Source organism: Cydia fagiglandana, chromosome 7, assembly GCF_963556715.1.
Source record: "Cydia fagiglandana chromosome 7, ilCydFagi1.1, whole genome shotgun sequence".
Classification (NCBI taxonomy): Eukaryota; Metazoa; Arthropoda; class Insecta; order Lepidoptera; family Tortricidae; genus Cydia; species Cydia fagiglandana.
Genome location: NC_085938.1, coordinates 998,628 through 1,022,340, shown reverse-complemented (window position 1 = coordinate 1,022,340; position 23,713 = coordinate 998,628). Strand labels below are relative to the sequence as shown.

The 23,713-nt window shown below is 36.2% G+C and overlaps 1 protein-coding gene across 1 annotated transcript in view; it reads right to left on the bottom strand.

The window, feature by feature from the left end:
- LOC134665681 (uncharacterized) overlaps nucleotides 1–23,713 on the bottom strand; it is a 176,909-nt gene that overhangs the window by 78,101 nt on the left and 75,095 nt on the right. The window lies entirely within an intron of this gene.

Here is a 23,713-nt window from a genome sequence, read left to right as displayed (position 1 = left end):
AGAAACGATGGATAGCGTGCGGTGGGTGGTAGTGGTGGTACGTGATGAGTCCCCTGGAAAATACAAACGGATTTTTTTTTATTAGCCACTTTGGTGTCCCACTGTTAGGCAAAGGCCTCCCCTCGTTTCTCGACCGGCATTTTCCCACCATTTGGGGTAGAATGCGTCCAAGTCGTCCCGCCATCTCCTTTTCGGTCTGCCTAAACCCCGACCTGCACAATCTATTATTATATTTATTATGAACGTAATATCATTTGATATTTTCTTGTCATTGGCTATTGACGAAAGGCAGTGAAGGAAAACATCGAAAGGAAATGAGACTAATCCCAATACCTAGTTCATTGACTAGTGAAAAGTCAATAACGGTCGATTTCGTCAAAATTAGGGCCCAGAGGCCCTGGCTTCATTCAGATACTAGGTACATACATACAAACCTACATTCATACATATAATCATGCCTATTTCCCGAAGGGGTAGGCAGAGACCACGGATTTCCACTTGCTATACGATCCTGACATACCTCTTTCGCTTCTATCACTTTCATAACATTCCTCGTACACGCTTGCCGGTTTAGGGTGGTCATGGGTATAGGGGTTTAAATGCTAGGTAGTGCGAAAAAGAGGAGAGGCTCTATAAGATTTTACTAATATGTAATTACTTTCTAATACGTCATTTCAGTAGATATGGACAATTAAATAGGATATCGATAAAACTAATATCAAAATAAGGCCCCCTGTGTCTTTCAGGAACGTAACCTTTTATTTCTTTATTTGTGAGTATCAACAGAGGTTAGTAAAGAAGTTTTTAACATGCAATATTAGGCAATATAAGCATAGACAAGCTCATACCGTGGGTCAGGTCGCATACGTGCCCCTATCTGCCGTATTCGAACTTCAAGATATTCACAAGAGACGACACGTACTAGGTCCATTCTAGATACGTTATAGTTTAGATATCAACTAGTTCTCTTTTGCAGCGCAATTCGGACAACCAATGCACTTTTACGTTAGATAGAGTAAGATATCTATTAGATGTGAATTGGATCTCTAAGTCATATCCTGTGGAAATCGTTCAAGAGTATCTCCAGAATCGCGCAAATGTCAAATTTGACAGGTTAGATCTTAAACATATCGTTATCGTATCTTGATGATGTCTAAAAGATATCTAATAGATGTCTATTTCAAAATCCGAATCGGCCCCTATATGTCGACGCCCAACCTTCATACACAGATCAATTTACAGATATAGTCAATCAATTGTTTACAGAAGCCTCATCAATCTGTCTGTCTATCCGTACTTATCTCAATTGATCTATTAACAAAAACAATTATAGCTAATGAAAAACAAACGCAGTGCGAAATTAAAATCACGCCTTAATGATAATTAGTAATTTTCTGTTTAATTGATTACTCTCACTTCCTATATTTAGAGGTTGATTTTATATATTTAATTAAAGTCAAGTCAAGTATAGGATTTTGATCGTATAATTTCATTTAATTGTTGAAAAGTAGTAGGAGTAAATACTTTGCGATCTTTAAAATAAATAAATCTAACAATTTTATTTTTTCTGTCTTAGGTATTCATTAGTTAATAGTGGGCCGTCATAATTCAGTTTTATAATGATTGGTTTTATACATGTTCTTAGTTATAATTCGATTTCATATGTTGATTTTAACAGCGCATAGTATAAATGATCCCCAATGAAAAATAACAGTTTATTTCCGGATTGTCTTGCCCCGAGCAAAATTAACTATGTTAGTCTTACCCCACCTTAGCTTATCTGGTTTAATTTACCGTCCGTATTGAATTTACACACAGTATAGTAAACATCCTTATGCAAGAGTTCTATCGTAAACCTATTTCTCACTGCCGTATTCGAACTTCAAGATATTCACAAGAGACGACACATACTAGATCCATTCTAGATACGTTTTAGCATATCAACTAGTTCTCTTTTGCCGCGCAATTCGGGCAACCAATGTCACTTTTACGTTAGGTAGAGTAAGATAATATAAGAGTAAGATCTCTAAGTCATATCCTGTGGAAATCGTTCAAGAGTATCTCCAGAATCGTGCAAATGTCAAATTTGACAGGTTACATCTTAAACATATCGTTATCGTATCTTGATGATGTCTAAAAGATGTCTAATAGATGTCTATTTCATAATCCGAATCGAGCCCTCAGTGTTTTCCCATCGATCTTTACCTTTCCTTAATGTTACCCAACGCCATGGCTCCACCTTTGACCCTCCGCCCTACGGTAATTGTTCACTTTCGTTATGTTATGTGTGTTACCGTAACGATCCAGTTGTGTTACGTAACGTTCAAGTGAAAACCGGGTTTTAGATTTGCTCTTCATTTACATATCGAGGCAACTCGAATCTCTTCATAAGATAAACTTATGCTGCTTTAATAAGATAAGTATCTAAAGCTGAATTTCTTTCGACGGTTAGAAGTGTAAATAGGTTAGGTCAGTGTTAGCAGTTATAGGTAACCGGTAGCTTTTTCTATTTTTTGACATTCATAAAAGCATTGTAGGTAATATCCTAAATTGAATGATTTTTGCCATCGTCTTCAGGTATTCCAATTTAAAGTAACGAGAAGTAGCCTTTTAGGTTTATACCTACTTATGTATTTGTTCGTTAAAAAGTCAGTCAAGCATACTCTCAGCTGTAAAAAAGAGGTTTTCTATATAAAATGGCCAGATTTCATTGTTTTCTAAATTAAAGTTTTCATAGACGTGTAATAAATACCTATAAACGTTCCACAATTTCAAAGTCCGTTATTTATAAAGCCACATATTCTGCAGAGAAATCTTATCGTTCTACAAACCGAGTTGGTCAGTCGTAACAGCCGGCAAATTTGCAAAAATCTCCCATGCCTACACATATTAAATCTCGGAAATTTACTGCTTTGCCAGACTATAACACTCACGAATATGGAAAAAATCACTCTGTGTAACTAAATCTAGACCACTTGTTATGCCCCAATTAAGACTAGAAACATTTATGTATCGGATGTGCAAATCCATCAAAATCAGTTGTGTAATAACTAAACGTTTAATGTAACACAAATTGGAGCAATTATTGACACCTGACGTTTCGAGAAGGTTAGAGTGACAGTTTAAGACTTATTGCATTGTTAAATCTCGAAATATGGTCATTGATCTTATGTGACAATATGTTATAGTAAGTGACATATTGCTAAACAAACAGCTGTGACATGTTGAAAGATTGATTGTTTGTAGAAGCCAATGTGCAATTTTGTACAGTCAAGTGTAAAAATATGAGATGCACCGGATATCCGGTTACTACCCGGTATCCGGCCTATCCGGTCATTATTTTTCTATCCGGCCGGATACCGGATAGTGTCCTACTATCCGGCCGGATACCGGATAGTAACATTGCTTGATTTCGGAGTAAATAAATTGGATTTAAGAAACAGACACGGTCATAACCGTACTTGTTTATTATTTTAAAACAATTTAATCATTTCACTGACTTGCACGCGCACTCATTTCCAACCTAGAAATGAGTCCGCGCGAAAGTTTACTAGGAAGCAGGTTAAACCTGCAGAATGCGCACCTGAAAAACCGCAATGTAGGTATACTTCCGCTGGCCGAATATCCGGTATCCGGTATCCAGCCAAACAACTATCCGTTGCATCTCTAGTAAAAATATGGGTGCAATCATAGAAATAGAAATAGTTTATCATACTCAAAACTATGTTCCACAGCAACAACTTACATTCATTATTTCTTCACATCATACACATCACATTCTTATGTCTGGGAATTAAGAACTATGGGACATATTTTTGAGTAAGTTTAATGCACCCATATTTTTACACTTGACTGTACTTGTAGCTTTAACACGTCCGAATATATCACCGATAAATCGGGAGATGACTGCTGCTTATTGAGTTTTAAAAAGATGCGTATTAATACAAAATTTCATGCAATTGGCACAGAATGTACAGGAGTCTTAAAGCGGGCGAGGGTTTCATCTGAACCTAACTTAGTAGTTTAGGAAAACAATCATTATGACCCTCACCCGCTTAGCTATTTCTGATGCCGACTATACATAAAAATAAATACAAAGTAACAATATACAAATATAAACTGCAAGCATACAATGGAAGTTACAATGGAATTCGTTTCTCACAAGTTATTAACAATTTTGCTTATAATGTCTCAATATTTTGCCTCTTATTTCAACGGCTACCGAGCTACTATGAAGAAATCTAGCAGGTCAATATATTATATTCCAACCAACTGAAATTCACGCGTTCCGTCCTATTTCCTCTGCAGTGGTATGTGAATAGAGAGAGAAAGAGCGCACGATTGAAGCTTCGGATTCTGTTTACCAACGCGCATGCGCTAGCGGAACAGAAGTACCTGTTATGGGTATGTCGGCAACTCACGCGCCGACCTTTGGAGGAGAAGGGCTTGCTGGAAACTGCACAAACGATTATAAACCATAACTTTATGAAGGTAAGGCTGAAATTTGTAGGACGGAAAATTCGCATATTTCGATAATGTTGACTAAAAATGCAGTTTCGAATTTAGAGTAGATTGGGTGTGCTTATATTATGTGTTGTTTCTCCTTGTAGGGTCATTTGCTAAATAAAATAGAGGGTCTTAATTTCCTTACATGAAATACGTAAAACATTTCTTCAATTAGGTATGTATTTATTAAATTACCAGGCCAACCAAATGAGACTTAAAGGGACTGTCATAGGGACCATCATTCTACCGTAACTAACAATACCGTATATCTAATACCTAATAACAATTCTCGGAGCAAACGGATACAAATAGAAAACCTAAACATTATGTAAAAATGAATTTAAAGAGAAAGAAATGATTGGCGATTACTCCACCGACAAGAGCAAAGCTCTTAAGTTATGATGATGATGATGAATTTAAACGCATATATGTATACCTAGAGATAGTAGGTATAACTGTATTTACAATGTATTTATTTCCTAACATTTGATTGACTAATAAGAGAGCTCATCCAAATACAGATTGCAATGGAGATAACACTTGAAGTGCATTGTACGCATACTGCATCGTTCGTAAACCAGCGATTACAATACTTCAATTAGAAATTCTGACATGTGGAATCGATTAGAAGGACGAATATGAATTGTACGAATGTCAGATCAGATACTTAAACCAGAAGTGAATAGGGTATGGATCAAGGGTCATACGTCAGCGGTAAGATAATTAAGGCGTGCTTTTTCCGTAGGAGCTAAGCGAACCAGTTTTTTGAATCCATTAGAAATATAAGAAACAATGTTTTAAAATTGTGAAAAAAATATATCTTATACTTAAGGATCTGGTAGATACGTTTTGGATCTCAAAAACATGATTAGATAAACTTTGCTCGATAGAAAAAAATTCCAAAGTTACGCCTTTTTTTAACAATAAATCAAAACCAGAGCTACAATACAAACTTTTTTGACTTGTTTTTTACATAAATGTATAGGTAATAAAATAATCTAGATGTTTTGGATCACTTTGTCTCGGTAACATCATTAAAATAATTTCTATGTTTCAATACCTACTAAATCCGCACGCGCCATCACTCACGAACGCACTTACGCCCTCTTCAGTCGCGCGGCAGCGCTTGTATATTTTATGTTTTTACTTCGGAATGGTGTCATTATGATATCAGAAGTGAATTCGGCACCCCCGATTTATACGGAAACGATACCAAACTTGACCTAGTAGCTTAAATGATACAGATATCAAGATCAAGTTGAGAGCCCCCCCCCCCCCCTAAAAATTTACATCAAAAATCTCGGTGGCTCCACTTCTTAAATCCATCCCTGGGTCCTAAGGACCAATCCTGCCAAAGGAAATCTCTTGTTCATGCAACGCCGTATGTTAGGCCCAGCGCCATCCGCTACAAATGTGATTGATTTTAAAGTGATTGTTAAATAATTAGACTGTTTCTGTACTTTGTGTTTTCTTTTGTAGGTTTCTATACCCACGGGTGCCAAACGTTACAAATATGTTATAAATACTAAGCCTATAGAGTTAGACCAAATCAAAATCGTTGCAGACTTATCTTTGTCTAGCGCTGCCAATCAATTAAATTCCATCATCCGCTCCTCCATCTGACCTTTAACTGAGTTTTCCCTAAACCCGAGATTAAAAGTATACTATGTTATTCCCTGGGACTCAAACTATCTCTGTACCAAATTTTAACTAAATTGGTTAGCAGTTTAAGGGTGAAGAGGAATTAAAAAAAAGTTTTTTTTTTTCATATTTTATGTTTTTACTTCGGAATGGTGTCATTATGATATCAGAAGTGAATTCGGCACCCCCGATTTATACGGAAACGATACCAAACTTGACCTAGTAGCTTAAATGATACAGATATCAAGATCAAGTTGAGAGCCCCCCCCCCCCCTAAAAATTTACATCAAAAATCTCGGTGGCTCCACTTCTTAAATCCATCCCTGGGTCCTAAGGACCAATCCTGCCAAAGGAAATCTCTTGTTCATGCAACGCCGTATGTTAGGCCCAGCGCCATCCGCTACAAATGTGATTGATTTTAAAGTGATTGTTAAATAATTAGACTGTTTCTGTACTTTGAGTTTTCTTTTGTAGGTTTCTATACCCACGGGTGCCAAACGTTACAAATATGTTATAAATACTAAGCCTATAGAGTTAGACCAAATCAAAATCGTTGCAGACTTATCTTTGTCTAGCGCTGCCAATCAATTAAATTCCATCATCCGCTCCTCCATCTGACCTTTAACTGAGTTTTCCCTAAACCCGAGATTAAAAGTATACTATGTTATTCCCTGGGACTCAAACTATCTCTGTACCAAATTTTAACTAAATTGGTTAGCAGTTTAAGCGTGAAGAGGAATTTAAAAAAAAAGTTTTTTTTTTCATATTTTATGTTTTTACTTCGGAATGGTGTCATTATGATATCAGAAGTGAATTCGGCACCCCCGATTTATACGGAAACGATACCAAACTTGACCTAGTAGCTTAAATGATACAGATATCAAGATCAAGTTGAGAGCCCCCCCCCCCCCCCTAAAAATTTACATCAAAAATCTCGGTGGCTCCACTTCTTAAATCCATCCCTGGGTCCTAAGGACCAATCCTGCCAAAGGAAATCTCTTGTTCATGCAACGCCGTATGTTAGGCCCAGCGCCATCCGCTACAAATGTGATTGATTTTAAAGTGATTGTTAAATAATTAGACTGTTTCTGTACTTTGTGTTTTCTTTCGTAGGTTTCTACAATGTAGTATACAAACTCTTCGATTATGTTTGCGTTTTCTTATCAGGTTGTCGTATTTAAGAGTAAAATGCTTATCTCTCACCCCGATTGATTAAGGTTCTACCTACCTACCTACCTACCTTACCTACCTACCTACCTACCTACCTTACCTACCTACCTACCTACCTACCTTACCTACCTAACTACCTACCTACCTACCTACCTACCTACCTACCTACCTACCTACCTACCTACCTACCTACCTACCTACCTACCTACCTACCTACCTACCTACCTTACCTACCTACCTACCTACCTACCTATACCTTACCTTACCTACCTACCTTACCTACCTACCTACCTTACCTACCTACCTACCTACCTTACCTACCTACCTACCTACCTACCTTACCTACCTACCTTACCTACCTATCTACCTACCTACCTACCTACCTACCTACCTACCTACCTACCTACCTTACCTACCTACCTTACCTACCTATCTACCTACCTACCTACCTACCTACCTACCTACCTTACCTACCTTACCTACCTACCTATCTACCTACCTACGTACCTTACCTACCTACCTACCTACCTACCTACCTACCTTACCTACCTACCTTCTACCTTACCTACCTTCCTACCTACCTACCTACCTACCTACCTACCTACCTATACCTTTATATGAACAATACCTTACCTTAATTGACCGTCACCTTAAAAATGTTTATTTCCTTTCGGTACTTTAATTCTACTACGCTGCCATTAAATTAAAACGTTGTTACCGATCACTAAATAATAAGTGCACATGGCTCTGTAAAAATAATAATTCTAAATATAATGATCAGAAACACGTAATGAAAAAAATACATACATATACAATAAAAACTATAATAACGTGACCCTTGCACGGTATGGTTAAAATACTGCCATCATAAGATCCTTATACTGTGACCCGTTTGCTATCGCCGCCGCGCACAGCGCGCGCTCACGTGCTCGTCGAGCGGGTCGGGACGCGCGGGCGGGGCTTCACGGTTTGCCGCGCACCTCACCCCCTCAGATTCGTTGATGAGTCGAATCATATCGCCTTAATTCGAGTTAAATATGTAGGTATCATTATGTGTTATCTGTCGTAGCATCACCGAATGGGCCCTGCGGAGGACCAGCGCTTATTTCATAGCTCAGTAGGGCCCATTATTCTAAAAGAATCACAATTTAATGTATCTCTATGGTTGCCTTTAAAGTTTTAAGTCATAATGTATTATTTGTCCGCATATTCTTTAGTCCTAATTTGGCATTTCTCAGAAACGAGTAACTTTCAGGATTGCCATAAAACAAACCTAACCTGAAAAAAATGCTGAAAAGTTAACGTTTGCAGAATTATGACTTTCAATAATTATGTCAAGCAAAGGGATCCGGACTTTAATAAATTGAGGAGAGATAAGATAAATTATCATAATAATATACTTTAAATACTTTTCCACACAGAATAAAATCGGAAACTTCTCACATTTTTGTTTGTATATGACATGAAAAGTTCCACGGCTTTTCCATGTTATAAAAACTCGCCCACCGTTATGCCCCACGAGCGCATTCAGATTTTAATATCAGAATAAGAATAAGATCAGATTCATAACCAGGGATCCGAAATTCGGATGCTTTTGTACCTAAACTTCGGCCTTAGTACTTACACCGCGTTGTTGTTGAGTAGTATGGAGGCGGACTCAATTTAATTTTGCTAATAAATTTACCGGAGTTTCCCGGAATACCGGCAATCAGGATACATATACGCATAAGAATTAAAGTATTTAAATAACATATTTCAGCTGTTTTTTTTTACCAAATTATGTGGTATGCGGTATTTTTTTGTTACACCCTGTTTGTAGTTAAAACTGTTTACCAACGTGTAGGTATGTTAACAAATTCGCTGAAAATAGTCATAAACTAAATATGTTGTCAGTTATCACTATTTCGTGATGTTTTATTTTATACGATCCCGGAATCCCGAAAATTAAATAATTAAAATAATATTTTTAAGAAGCCGACTCCATACTTGCTGAGCTTTTTCCGGGAATTTGCTAAGTTTAGGTATAAAAGCATCCGAATTTCCGATCCCTGTTCATAACTAATCCAGATCTAATTATTATCCTGTAATCAAAATCAGAATACGTCTGCCACCTTAACAAATTGCAGTAAATAATAGATACCTATCTCAATTTGTTGTTATTGAAACCGCTAACATGTAATATAACCTTCGACGATTCCACATGACAAGCGTGAACAGATTGAAGAGTTCAAGTGTTTAACCCTAGCACTGCGGGGGTCGAGGTCGGTTAAGGGCCGTTTACACGGACCTAGTTGCTTATCGGACATGGAATCGTATAGTGCGATACAAAATAGTAAAAATTAAATAAGTAACTAAAAAAATTCCATACTAGCTTGTTGCAATGTTTAAGCATTTTACGTCAAAAATATGACAGCTACGCAGGAAGTGGCGCCCTCATTTATTTTATATTTTATGTCGCACTATATAACACGGGATAAAATATATCACCACGTATGTTATCGCAACTGGAAGGAGGTCTTAAAAGAATGAAGAATCTCATAAATAACTTACGAAAATTACTAGCCCTACATGGATTAAAAGTACATGTTCCCGTTTGTGCTAAAAAAAATATGTGAAAAGGTGTCTCAAAACTAAAAACCGGACAAGTGCGAGTCGGACTCCGCCACCGAGGGTTCCGTACTTCTTAGTATTTGTTGTCATAGCAGCAACAGAAATACATCATTTGTGCATCATCATTTCAATTTCATATCTGTCACGGTTCATGAGATACAGCCTGGTAACAGACGGACAGTAGTCTTAGTGATAGCGTCCCGTTTTTACCCTTGGGTACGGAACTCTAAAAAAGGTGACACTGTTTATTTCTTTACCTACTGAATTTTACTTTTATATCCTTGGGTATGATGATTGATGTTACATGAATTAAGTATATAAATGGTACCTACATTTTTGTTGCATATAAATACATAATCAGTTTAGTAAGACAATAGCTTGCCAAAAATCTTCACAACACAACTTCACACAGTTGCGTTTAAAATCGTAGTAGAAACTTGTACCGTGTAAATGAGCCTTAAGCAAGCAGAAGCTGTCAACTCGATTATCGTTTATCGGTTACCGACGATGATATGTTGACGCGTGTGCGGTTACATGTCGTTTTTGTGTATTCACTGTGTTAATATTATAATATCTATGCCAGTTTATAGTAAATAAATTAAGAAATACGTACGTCAGTACTCATCACAAATCTACTATAAGTAGTTATCATCACTCACATTTTTTTACCAAAGACATTTTTTACAGCTGTGTAACTTTTCAATAATTGCAAAAATTCTACCTAGCCCTTGACGGGACCCCGACCCCAAGGCAGACCAAAAAAGCGATGGCTGTCGTAATGTCGTGAAAGCCGATATGAGCGTAAACGGGCTCACACGAGAGGACGCCTAGGATCGCGCAAAGTAGAGAAAGGCTAGGTAGAAGAAGAAGGTAGAAGAAGAAGAATTTAGAAAAAAATTTAGAAACTACTAGACACTTTCACAGGAATAAAAAACTCCATTCCATTTTGAAGTGTTCATTAAATAAAGTTTAGAAAATATTACATGGCCTTCCATGTAAAACTGGAAAGTATAACAATTTCGGAACATTAGTAGACACATCTTACAACAACTTACTTCGTCAACCATCATAATATATGTGTAGTAAACAAAGATTGTGTGTACAAATCAAACCGCTGTATAGAGCGCAAAAAATTGTTTTCGAAAAAAATCAAAAAGATGACTAGAAATTCGGCTAGGAGGGTTAAACTCCATCTAGCCGCTTATTAGGCTTAGTTTGCAAAACGTCCTAAGGAAATGAGGTCAAAACGTTCCAAAAAACAGTATCCTTACTTAATCAGTTAGGTAAAAAAGCCATTAGAGAATTGTGCAAGATCGATTTAAACACTACCTGTTTCATTGTACTTATTATCTAATAAACTATATCATAATCTCCTAATTGCCTAAACTAAACTATAATGAAACTAGGCAATTGACTAATACACTTGCAAGTCTAAAAGGTCAAAAGACTTAGCGATTTATCAGCCCATACTTTAGCTACCAAACATTACACCACTGTTCTTTGTTTTTTAAACCGGTATTGAATTATTACCGCTTTTATCAAGATGGCCTACATGCTTTATTTCACCGTTTTTAATAATAAAAACTAAACAATCGATATTTTATAATTAACCTTAAAAACCTTAAAATTACGCGATTAAAATCTTTCAACAATGGTTATAGTTACATTATCTTGGCTAATAAAATAAATGTATTTGATTATTTATTAAGCCTTGCGTTCTATACCTACTCAATAGCAATGGAAAATGGTCACTTTGAATGAACACGAGGATCAATTTTATTGCTCTGGAGTATAAGCAGGTACTTAACTAACGAACTTGATACATATTTACTCTGATATTGTGCACAGTGGCATTTAACAAAATGGACACTAAGAAGTTTGATAACCTTCGGTATTAAAGGTCACTAGGAGTCTTATTAGAACGTTCCAGTAGTAATGTCATTGTAGGTCAGTTTTATTTAACTAAGGACCCTAAATTTTACTATATTTACCTAACGATAATATTAAAAATACATTCGGTAATTCTCGAACTACTTACCGATATCGATATCTGTTGTCCGACAGTGTCAGTCAAATGTTGTTTTGGTTGTAAATAGTTTGGGCATGTTGTATTATTTTAATGAGCTTAAGCAGAGCTACCATAATTGTTTTTACATTAACATCCTGAAAATGCACATTTTGATCAAAATAGGTACTTGCCAAAACGAAATGTCACGTGACCATCATAGGCTTCAGGGCGATCACTGGGATACAAGTGTACACATACCTGCAAACAAAAATATAAACAATCTTAGCACAAATTTAAACATAAAGTCAAAGACAGTTTATTTTTTTACGAGGGTCGCACTGAAATATTCGGGAATGGGACACTTAGAAATAACATAATAGAAAGAGGCATATAATTTATAAAAATGTAACTCTTTATAAAACTTTTAAGGTATATTTCATTTGGTTGTCATTTGTATTTAAGAATTACTGGCAATTTGAAAATTGTATGTCGAACATTATTTGAATTTTTGGCAAAGTGATTTTTCCGATCAAATTTTTAAACGGTTTTCAATATGCCCTCAGCGAACAAATAAAAGTTACAATGGGCTTCTGTTATTTTTTTATGAACTAGAGTTCATCGTACGCTCGTTTGCGGTTAAAATTAAATATGAAAGTCACTTTCATTTTATCCCATAGATGATCTTAAAGAAGCATGTCATTCCAAAGCGACGTCAAAAATTAAAATCGCATTTGTGCTGTTAATTAAAAAGACTGCCAAAAAAGTTGCATATCGGCAGATTTCGACATTCCTAAATATTCATATGACAACAGTAAAAAAATATTATATATATATATATATGTAAAAAAAACTTCAATTCCGTTGGCTACTCCACGAATTTCATACAAAACCACTAAGGCTCCAAAATCGCCATACAAAAAGGACTTTGGGATTATGAGCCGTGTGCATTACAGAATGATTACTTTCAAAAGAAAATTTATATGCGTGGTCAGTTTGAGATTAAGTATGCATTAAAATAAAGATTGACTGTCTAGATGCGACAGTATTCTCTATTCCCGACATTTTCAGTGCAACCCTCGTAAGCACTTAAATATTAATTAAGCATAATACAATGCGCTTATGAACGTCAAATAAAGCTACGCCGGCTCCAACTCTACACCACTCAAGAGAAGATTTCAATCCCTCCTAAATTGGAGGAGAGCAACCCAATATGAGACCGGTATTAAATTACAAAAATACAATTTAGATTACTATAGAATTTATGAAATAACATACAGTGGGTAGGTACTTTCCTTTATAGAAATTTGATGCTCTTAAAAAACATAGCCTACAAAGATATCTATCAAATCTGAAGACATTATTGTTACGTCACCATCAATAAAGATAACTTATTGTGGACGAAACTACCCACAAAGTTGACAAACGCCAATTAAACTGTTTTTGTCTTACGTTTGCGTAAGTTCGTAATATATATTTGTTTATGATCTCAAAAAACATCTTTAAAGTGCCCGAAAAGGTCATAATGTCATTTTGAAATTTAATTTCGAAAGATATATGGTCATGTTATGTATGATTTAACGATTAGATCAGCCGGCCTAGCCAAGGGACAATCGCTATCGCTTCGACAACGAACCGCTTTGTGTCTCTCTATCACTCTTCCATATTAGTGCGACAGTGACAGTTGCGTTTCGATCGCTACGGAGCGTAAGCGATTGGCATGTTGGCTACGCGGCCAGTTATATAACATCATTCGTTTGCTGCAGTATGTTAATCAAAGTTACAAGATGGATGTGAAGTGCCGGGAACAAGTTACTCGTATTTTAAATACTTATTTCCGGAAAGCGGGTTTTTCCGGTGGGCGTTGGCAAATCCATTAATGCAAGTTTAGATTATTTTGGTATGTGCTTATACATGTAGGCGGCCGATCGTAAAATCAGGCAGATCATGAAATTCCTAGGCGTATCGTAAAACACTTTGTATTGCTCCTCTACACGATGGGCCAACGCCGGCTACTCCAAGGGACGCATTTATGCGTTAGAGGGAGCAAGCGATATTGCTTTCTCATTCTACCGCATGGATGCGTCCCTTGGAGTGGCCGGCGTTGGCCCATCGTGCAGAGGAGCCAGTACAAAAATGAAACTTCGTATAGGGACAGCTTATGCGTTGTCAGCATTTTGCGCAATTTTTCCCTCCCCCATCGTGATCGTTCGTGATATTTTTCTTACCCCCATCCCCCCTTTAAACGATCGCATGATTTCTGGACGACCCCTTTGTTATCTCCCAGTCGCGATTGTGTGAATATAATATACACGTTCTTAATTAAGTACTCCTGCATTTCTTATTACGTAACCCCGATACCTCTAACTTCGTTAAGGTCACCTTCATTATAATACTAGTAACCTCCCCCATTTTCACTTTCAAAAAGCACACTTAAGTTGAACAGGCTTCAGAACACTCAAACGTAAACAAAGCCAACCGTAATCTGCATAACAGCATGATTTGCTGTTATTTGCAGCTTCTCACGATATTCCCTTTTGCCTTAATACTAAAATAATGCAGTTTATTATTACTAGGTTACGTGACGGTATGGCTGTGTGCACTTTCACTGGTGATTGTTCACTCAATTATGTTTGTTTTTGTAATAAAAACGTGGCTGTACAGTTGGTTCAAGTAGAAGACAAGGCAAAGGTACCTAACTATACTATTGTGTACGAAAATGAGGCTCGCGGAGAGCATATGCGCGACGGGAAGTGAGAAGGTTTGGGATAGGCATCAATACTCCTTAGTCCCAGAGGCTTGATTCCAAAACGTTACTTTATCTTTGATTAAGTACAGTCAAGGAATTTAAATTCCGACCCATTTCGTACTTTGTCACAGTGACAACCGTATGAGGTCTCTAGCGGCTTTCATATTGATTGTCACTGTGACAAAGTACGAAATGGGTCGGAATTTAAATTCCTTGACTGTACTTAAGTCAAGGTTCCAAATTCAAACACGAAACTTACGATACTGGAACTTAGGACTCTGGAGGCAATATTTATAATATCTACTTACAGAAAAGTAATTAATAAATAATAAAAAGCCATTTAGTAGGGTTTTGAAGGGAATAGAAAAAAACACTATTATAGAGATTAAAGAAGACTAAATCCTTACTTAACCTAAAATTTTAAGCAATAGAGCGAGTATAGACGTAGTCCCTAAATTTTAACTTAACAGCACCTATAGACTTCTATAGTCCGAGTACGAATAGCTGCATTGACAAAATTTATCTGGATCTACTTGAACAAGTAAAACCAATCACTTTTACGTACTATTTCTCACGGTTTTTTTACAGAGTTGTCGTAAGCATTATTTCGTAAACTGACAAGGGTTTGTAAATACATATAGGTATATCAATAGCTAATGACAATAGAACCAATTTCAAAGCCCCTTAAGGTAGAAATAATAACCCAATCAGAATATCAACCCACGCCTTTCGTTACAGACATCTTTAAGTGTCATCAATTTAAAAAAGTTCAAACAAGTGGCTACTTAAAACCATTTCAACATTCACTCATCATTACAAATTCAACTATACACCTTATGTATTAGAGTAGATTTGCTATTGAATGCTTTTCTGAAACGATATAGGATAGCAAAGTTATATATTCACTTGGCGAACTCTGGAACGGTCGTGCGTTTAAGTAAATTTGCACCTGCCGTTCGATGATAGTAGCACCGCTAACTGCATGCATAAGTTTGTGAATAAAGACCATTTTGAAGCCATTGTTGTAGGGGGCCATCTATCAAAAGCTAAGGAGTCTGTAATGGCCGCTAATGGAGTATCGTGTAGTATTTTTCATCGAATGACTGCCAAGTCATAACAAATCGTTGATTTGGGAATGGATATTTTGCAATAGGTGTGAGAACCAGGCTTTACAACTTGCTACGGACCTTTTAGCCCTTTTGCCAATATTTTTTTTAAACAAGTATGTCACTCACACGCCAACATCTCCGTTAACAAACAACTTGACTGGAAAATATTATTATCAATTATAAATTTGACAGCATATTCAGCATCAATAGTTAACAGATTTAAAATTATATATTTATCTATATCGAGGTATGTAAATTAGAAAATCCCGTGTTTCTAAAACTATTAACGAACGGCAGGCTGTCGGAATTGGGAAAATGCAAAATTGTCTCCTATTTTTGTATGGGTATTGAAATTTTCCATTTCCAAGATGAAAGTTTGACGTGTACAGGTAGTACGTATTTTTAGTGTTATGGGTCCAAAATAGATAAACCCTCTTAACACTATATTGTCACAAATAGGTCAAAACGGTATAAAACTTATAAACAAACTGCGTAGTTATCAGAATCCTTGATGATATATTGATGGCAGCTGTATATCACAACAAATACCGCGATAAAAGCCGATATTACGCGTTATAATTTGCGACGCTTGCGCACGATCCCGCCATTTCAAAAACCGCCATCAAAATACCCTTTGTCACTCCTTTTCAGCAATTAACTTTGTACCTTAAATAAAACAACGTAGGAACTACTTTCGCAACAATCTGCATATCGCAATCGCATAATTTTAGCAACAATCTGACCTGATGATGGAACCGGCAACACTTATAAACAAAATTCGGAAGTGCTTTATTTCTCTCTTTCCAATTATGAATAATCGCGAGCGAACAGGATAAAAATAGAACGAAGTTTTGTTTTTAAATATAATTCGGATGTTGACACGATCCCAACGAATTAGTATTCACAAGATGTTCCTTTGTTATATTAGTTCTTCGACCCTAATCGGGTTATATGTGTAGAGGTCAAAAGAATTGTCGTCACCTAAAAATTAAATAATCTGCGGAGGTGTGATCAAATTAATTTTCCGCATTTATTCAGATAAATTTCTTAGTCTGTTTACTAAGAGATTTATCTGGCGGATTTTGTAATAAACTTTAAAAATAAAAACTAGACTGCTTAAGCGCAAAATATTGTAGACAAGGGTATCTCAAAAGCTTGTAACTTGTAATACAAGCGGATGTCACTTTTGGACAGCTTTTGTTAGAAAGGGACTTCCACTTATATTACAAGTTGCAAGCTTTTGAGAAACGTTTATCAGTTTGATATCAGTTTTATCATATCCTCTAACGGCATTTGTCATTAAAGCTTAGACAACGGCCAGACAATCCTAATCTACAGCAATATAACGATAAGCTATCATAATTGTCAATTAAAACACCATTATAGTTTAATTCATTTAATCTATTATTTACCAACCTGTGGCTTCTAATCATAATCACATTCTGCGCTTATCTGGTACAGGACTACATACGAAGGGCCAGAGTAGAGCTAAATACCATCTAGTACCAAATACATATATCATATTGGCCTTCCAATGGGAATTTAAAGGAACCTCTCCTACTTTATTTTCAAAGGCAGTTATACCTTTTAAAGCATTACTCATATGATACCATAATAAACCAAAGCAAAATGCTAAGATTAATACATTGGAATACCAGAATAACGCATACAGTTGTTTCATCATCTCCAAAGGATTTATCAAAGTATAAATTGGAAAAAGAATCCGAGCTGCACTTAATGTTACTTCTAAAAAACTGGTAAACTCAAATTCAGATACAAGAACGAAATAGTCGTAGTACGTTGAATACGCAATGGAAGTTACAATATGAGATAAGAAGCAGATGAAATATCGCAAATGTAATGGGAATCAGACTGTACAACATACTGGACGATGAAATTAAGCTAGCTCCTAGCGATGCAATATTTGTCCGCAAACTAAAAACCGTCCTACTAGAAATGGCTTGCTATACCATTGACGAGTTCTTCGATGGCCACGGGTCATTGGCTCAATCGCTTACTTACTGAATTATATTGGAATATATTTAATAAAATGTTATTATTAATTTTAATGTTTTGTAATGTTTTATGTAAGATAATTGTAAATAAGATGACTTGTAAATGTAAATATTTACCAATAAATATCATATCATATCATATCATATCAAATTGTGGCGTCCAATGCAGCATGAGAGAAAAAAACAATGATGGTCTCTCCCTAGTATACAAGCATTGCACGTCGCACAGTGCCAGCTATCCGCCGGCCGAATCTTTTTACATAGCTCGCAGTATCTGCCTTTACCATTGCAGGTCTTTAATCTTGAGTCAGTGAATATACTGAGAAGCAAATTACCCAGGACGTTTATGAAACTATACGTATATAGAAGGACATGGAAGCAATGCCTGGTGAATCCAACGTTGAATATTTCTAAGAGTCTTGGGCGTATGACAGTCATCTGGTATATGAAAAATATAGGTGTTGCGAATACTATGAACAAACATGACAATCTTTCCATTATTATTTCCAGCTTATTCGTTTCATTAGTCATTGTTGAAATCTTTGCTTTGAATAATATTGTTTACTATTTTCATGAGTTTCATGACATTGACGTATTTATCGCGTTGACAGTTTGATGGAATAAACCAAAGAGCATATAATCACTACGTTTTAAGAGTCGGCACTCTCGAACAATCCTCGAACCGAATTATGAACGTACATATCCCAACACACCAAATACAGGCTTAAAGATCTCGCATCCAGGCCATAATTGTTAAAAAAAGAAAAACCACACAATACTACCAACACAAAAAAAACAACGCTAGGGCTCGACACTTCCAGTACCTACTGTTTATCGATATCGATAAATGTGCGATACGTGCTGCTGTATTTACCTAATGTACTACCTATTAATAAAATAAAAGAACATTATATATATATATAAACAATTTTATTTTACATGATAAAAATAACATAGTTTATTATTCAAGTAGGCATATTACAATATGCTGAATTCGCGCGCATTCTTTTTTAATCTGGTCCCTTTTTATTGAAGGCACTGGATGGAGAATGATTTCCACAAATGAACTTGTTTCCATTCAGCTTTTGAATAGGTAAATAAATACGCGAAATCCTCATTTCCTTTTCCTCAGCTTTGCCCATAATCGACATCTGAAATAAAGAGATTATCGATAAAATTGGTCGTACACTATTCGTGTCATAGGTTACTTAGTTTTTTACTTAAAAATACTTTATTCACAAAATATTTTCGTTTTAATCATGGATTGTACACGACTAAAACTAATTAAATTAGTAACTGTTAACGACTCAAAGTAAAAAATGAAAATATTGCATACAAACATCAGTTTACCGACCTGTTCGGATCAAGTTGGAAATTTGGCCAAAAATGCGTCAGTAGTTAGTCTTCTTACACACCCACTACAAACTTCACATTTCCTTAAAGATTTGGCCCCCATTTAAATAACAGCTAAAGTTATTTTACCAATTACAATAAAAAATAACCACGTATTTCCACGTTCACGACAATTCAAATGACGTTTGACGTTTTACTACCAATCATACCAACCTAAAGAAAAGTAAGTATAATACGTCTATGTTAAAAACAAGTAAGGTATGTGCCACCAAAATGCAACAGCAGTCATTTTAATTCGATAAGATTATTTCTATGCCTCAATGTTGGTAACAAGGGCTTTCATAATTTATCAAAGTATGGGGTGTCGATGGGCTGGAATAAACTATGGAGTATGGAAGGTAGAGATAGAAATATTACCTGGTTTAAAAAATTGTACAACGATGAAAGTTATATCCATAAAACCAGTAATTTCAAGGTGTTCCATAGCACTGTAGTTATAGTAGAAAGAGAGCACGAAAGATATCACAGCGTGTGCTAAGAAGCAAACGAAGTACCGCAGATTGTATCGTCCAATGCATTGTGATAGGAAGACGCAGTGATGGTCTCTCTGAAGTATGCAAGCGTTGCATGTCGCACAATGCCAACTGTCTTCTGGCTGGTTCTGCTTGCAACTTTCACAGTATCTTCCTCGTCCTTTATATTCCCGGCAATCCTTCAAACTAGAGTCGACGACTAAACTTAGGAGCATATTCCCAAAGACATTAGCAAAGATGTATGTGACAAGCAGGGAGTGGAAACAATGCTTCGTGTATGCGAGCCCCCATACATTTTGCAATTTTGGTCGAACAACCAACATTTGGAATATGAAGGAGCAAGGTGTTACTCCAAACACTACGATAATACATAATACTTTTTCTAATGCTCTTAGCAGCTTCATCTATTTTCTCAGCGACATTTTTGTTGTATATTTCAACAAAATAGGAGCATGGAGAGTAGAGGTATTACCTTCCATAGATAAACTACCTAATGTAGTTGGTCAAACCAACTTGTCAGCCAGTAATAACCAGGAAAACTACACTCATCTTTTCTTTTAGGTGCTATAGTACTAGTGTAAGACAAAGATAGTATGATTCTCTCTGTCTATGATTGAAATGAGGCAGTCTTTTGACAAACTACAAATTGTAATTTACTTATTACTCAATTCTTTGGAATAAACCCAAAATCGAACAACCGCCTAGTTTCAATATACTTACGCTATAATCTTATTATTAACTCATGAAATCGGCTGTTAGACGTAATAACATGGTAATAACAATAAAAAGATAACTTATCACGAAACAAGTTATTAAAATACAATGAAATTAATTGTAATCTATTTAATCAACTTTAATAATGTAACATAACATATCGCTTATCTTATTTTAAAAGGTTTATACAGAGGGCTGTCCACGAAAGGCCAGAGTATAGCCAAATACCACCGAAAACCAAAAACACGTTCCATATTCTTCTTCCAATGTGTTTTATCCGGGATTCTCCCGCTATGATAGTCGTATGACGTCATACCTTTCAAAACGTTGTCCAAATTGAAAATCAACAATTGCCCGCATAAAATGAAAATTACTACAAAGAAATACCACAGTATCGCATATAAGTGTTTTCTTACATCCCACGTTGAACTCATAAATAAATAAGAAGGTCTAATCATCTCAGCGATACAGGAGGTTATGTCTAGAAAACTATTTAAGTTAAATTCTGAAATTATACAGCAGCAGTCGTAGTAAATACAAAGCGCTAAAGATATCTCCATATGAGTTAGGAAACAGATGAAGTATCTCAAATTGTTGCGTCCGATGCAATGGTTTAAGAAGAAGCAATGGTGGTCTCTGTTCAAAATGCAATCGTTGCAAGTCTTGCAATGCCAGCTGTTATCTGGTTGCTGTCTCTCACATCGTTGGCAATACCTCCATCTTTCATCTTCATGTGTGTAAAAGTTCGCGCTCGAGTCCACTATCAAAATCATTATCATATTCCCAAATACATTAATGAAACAGTACGTACAAAGGAGAGCGTGGAAGCAATGCCTGGTGAAGTTGAGGTCCCAAAATTGTAAAAGTTTTGGCCTTATTACCAGCATGTGGAAAGCGAAAAGTGCAGGCGTTCCGAATGCTATCAGGAAACAGATAATTTTTTCGAATGTTATTTGGAGATTCTTCATTTTCTTAGTACGTGGTAATGACATTTTACTTTAAAAACAACCGATAGTAAAGAAATTTCTTGCATTCAAATAAAACTCGGAATAAAATGTCCAGTGTCAACTTGCTTCAGATCTGACACATTGACAGCTTTAATGAACTAAAAAGGTTTCAAGGCATTATAAATTAATGGATTACAAAAGTAAATTAAGACTTATTTAATAACTGATTTAAGTGACTACATAATTATTATGTAACTTAACAATAGACAAGGAAAATTAAATGAAAAATAATACGCCATAATTTTCATTATATAACTACTTTTATTATAAACTTTATACGTATTTAATCAACTAAAATGCATAACCTAGACCACCTTAGTTCTATCATCTACCAAGGGACTGTCCACAAGTGGCCATAATATAGCCAAGTACCACCTTATACCAAAAGCTCGCTCCATATTCCTTCTCAAATCCATTTTCGCCGGATACTTCCCTATCTTACGCTCATATGACGTCATACCTAGCAATGCATTCTCCAAGTGGAGCCACAGCAGAATTCCGCAAAGTATGAAAGCGATCACATTTAAGTACAAAAACAACTCGTATAAGTATTTCTTCACGTCGAACGGCGGGATAGAAATATTACCTGGTTTAAAAAATTGTACAACGATGAAAGTTATATCCATAAAACCAGTAATTTCAAGGTGTTCCATAGCACTGTAGTTATAGTAGAAAGAGAGCACGAAAGATATCACAGCGTGTGCTAAGAAGCAAACGAAGTACCGCAGATTGTATCGTCCAATGCATTGTGATAGGAAGACGCAGTGATGGTCTCTCTGAAGTATGCAAGCGTTGCATGTCGCACAATGCCAACTGTCTTCTGGCTGGTTCTGCTTGCAACTTTCACAGTATCTTCCTCGTCCTTTATATTCCCGGCAATCCTTCAAACTAGAGTCGACGACTAAACTTAGGAGCATATTCCCAAAGACATTAGCAAAGATGTATGTGACAAGCAGGGAGTGGAAACAATGCTTCGTGTATGCGAGCCCCCATACATTTTGCAATTTTGGTCGAACAACCAACATTTGGAATATGAAGGAGCAAGGTGTTACTCCAAACACTACGATAATACATAATACTTTTTCTAATGCTCTTAGCAGCTTCATCGATTTTCTCAGCGACATTTTTGTTGTATATTTCAACAAAATATGAGCCTTACATTGACATTGACAAGTTCAAGTATTTATAAATATGGAGTGTAGAAGTAAAGGAGAGCTATCTTTTATGATAAGACGGTTGTAAAAGTGTCCAGCTGTCAGTATAAAGAATAGTTCGAAATCTCTCCGGTGGCGCTAGTAGGTAGCACCGGGAACTAACATGAATTTAGACCTTATTGACTGAGTGAAGTGCGCTGTCAGTTTTTTGAAATTTTATAAAAAAATTTCATAAAGTGATTTATTTAATTTAGGATTTCCTTGTGCAGTAAAACTAGCCGCCCCTGTCTCAATACGCATCATATAGACTGCCACCTCTGTTATCTAGCCACCTCGGGCCTGGGCTTACCAGGCCTTAAGCCCCACATTCACACTCCTACCTTGTAGGCCGCCTCGTAGTCCGCCTCGTTGGGTAGGATTGTGTATGGGGGTTGCGGACTACGAGTCGTCCTACCGTTTAGCCGTTTGTAGGACGGCTCGTAGTCCGCAACCCCCATACACAATCCTACCCAACGACGTGGACTACGAGGCGGCCTACAAGGTAGGAGTGTGAATGTGGGGCTTTAGGGCAAATCCACCGCTATAGGATATATTTTCTATAGTAAAAATGGGAAAAGTTTGCATCGTAAACAGTTGCCAAAGTGGGCGTAAGAGGAAAAAACAGAAAAATGTTACGAAATCCGTATCTTTTTTCCAACCAACGGTAAGTATGTAATTTTCACTACACCTTATAAAACAAAGTCCCCCGCCGCGACTGTCTGTTCGTGGGTTTGAATGTATCTTTGCGATAAACAAACTACTGGACGGTTTCAGTTCGATTTTCATGTATCAATAGAGTGATTCTTGAGGAAGGTTTACGTATATAATTTGTTGACTATAGTTCGTTTTTTTTAGCATTAGAAAGAACTTGCAAGAAGGTAAGCGATTTTGACATGTCTTTTAATTGAAAAACGCTTTTTAAAATTCAAAAACTATTACTGATGAAAGCAGAAGAATATAAATGATCGTATTAGATTCATAATTGTTACATATATTTGCCGTAACTTATTTTTAAAATGTGTTTTTCAATTAAAAGACACATCAAGATTGTTTACCTAATTTCTAATGCTAAAAAAAACGAACTATAGTGCGAAGCCGGTCGCTAGTC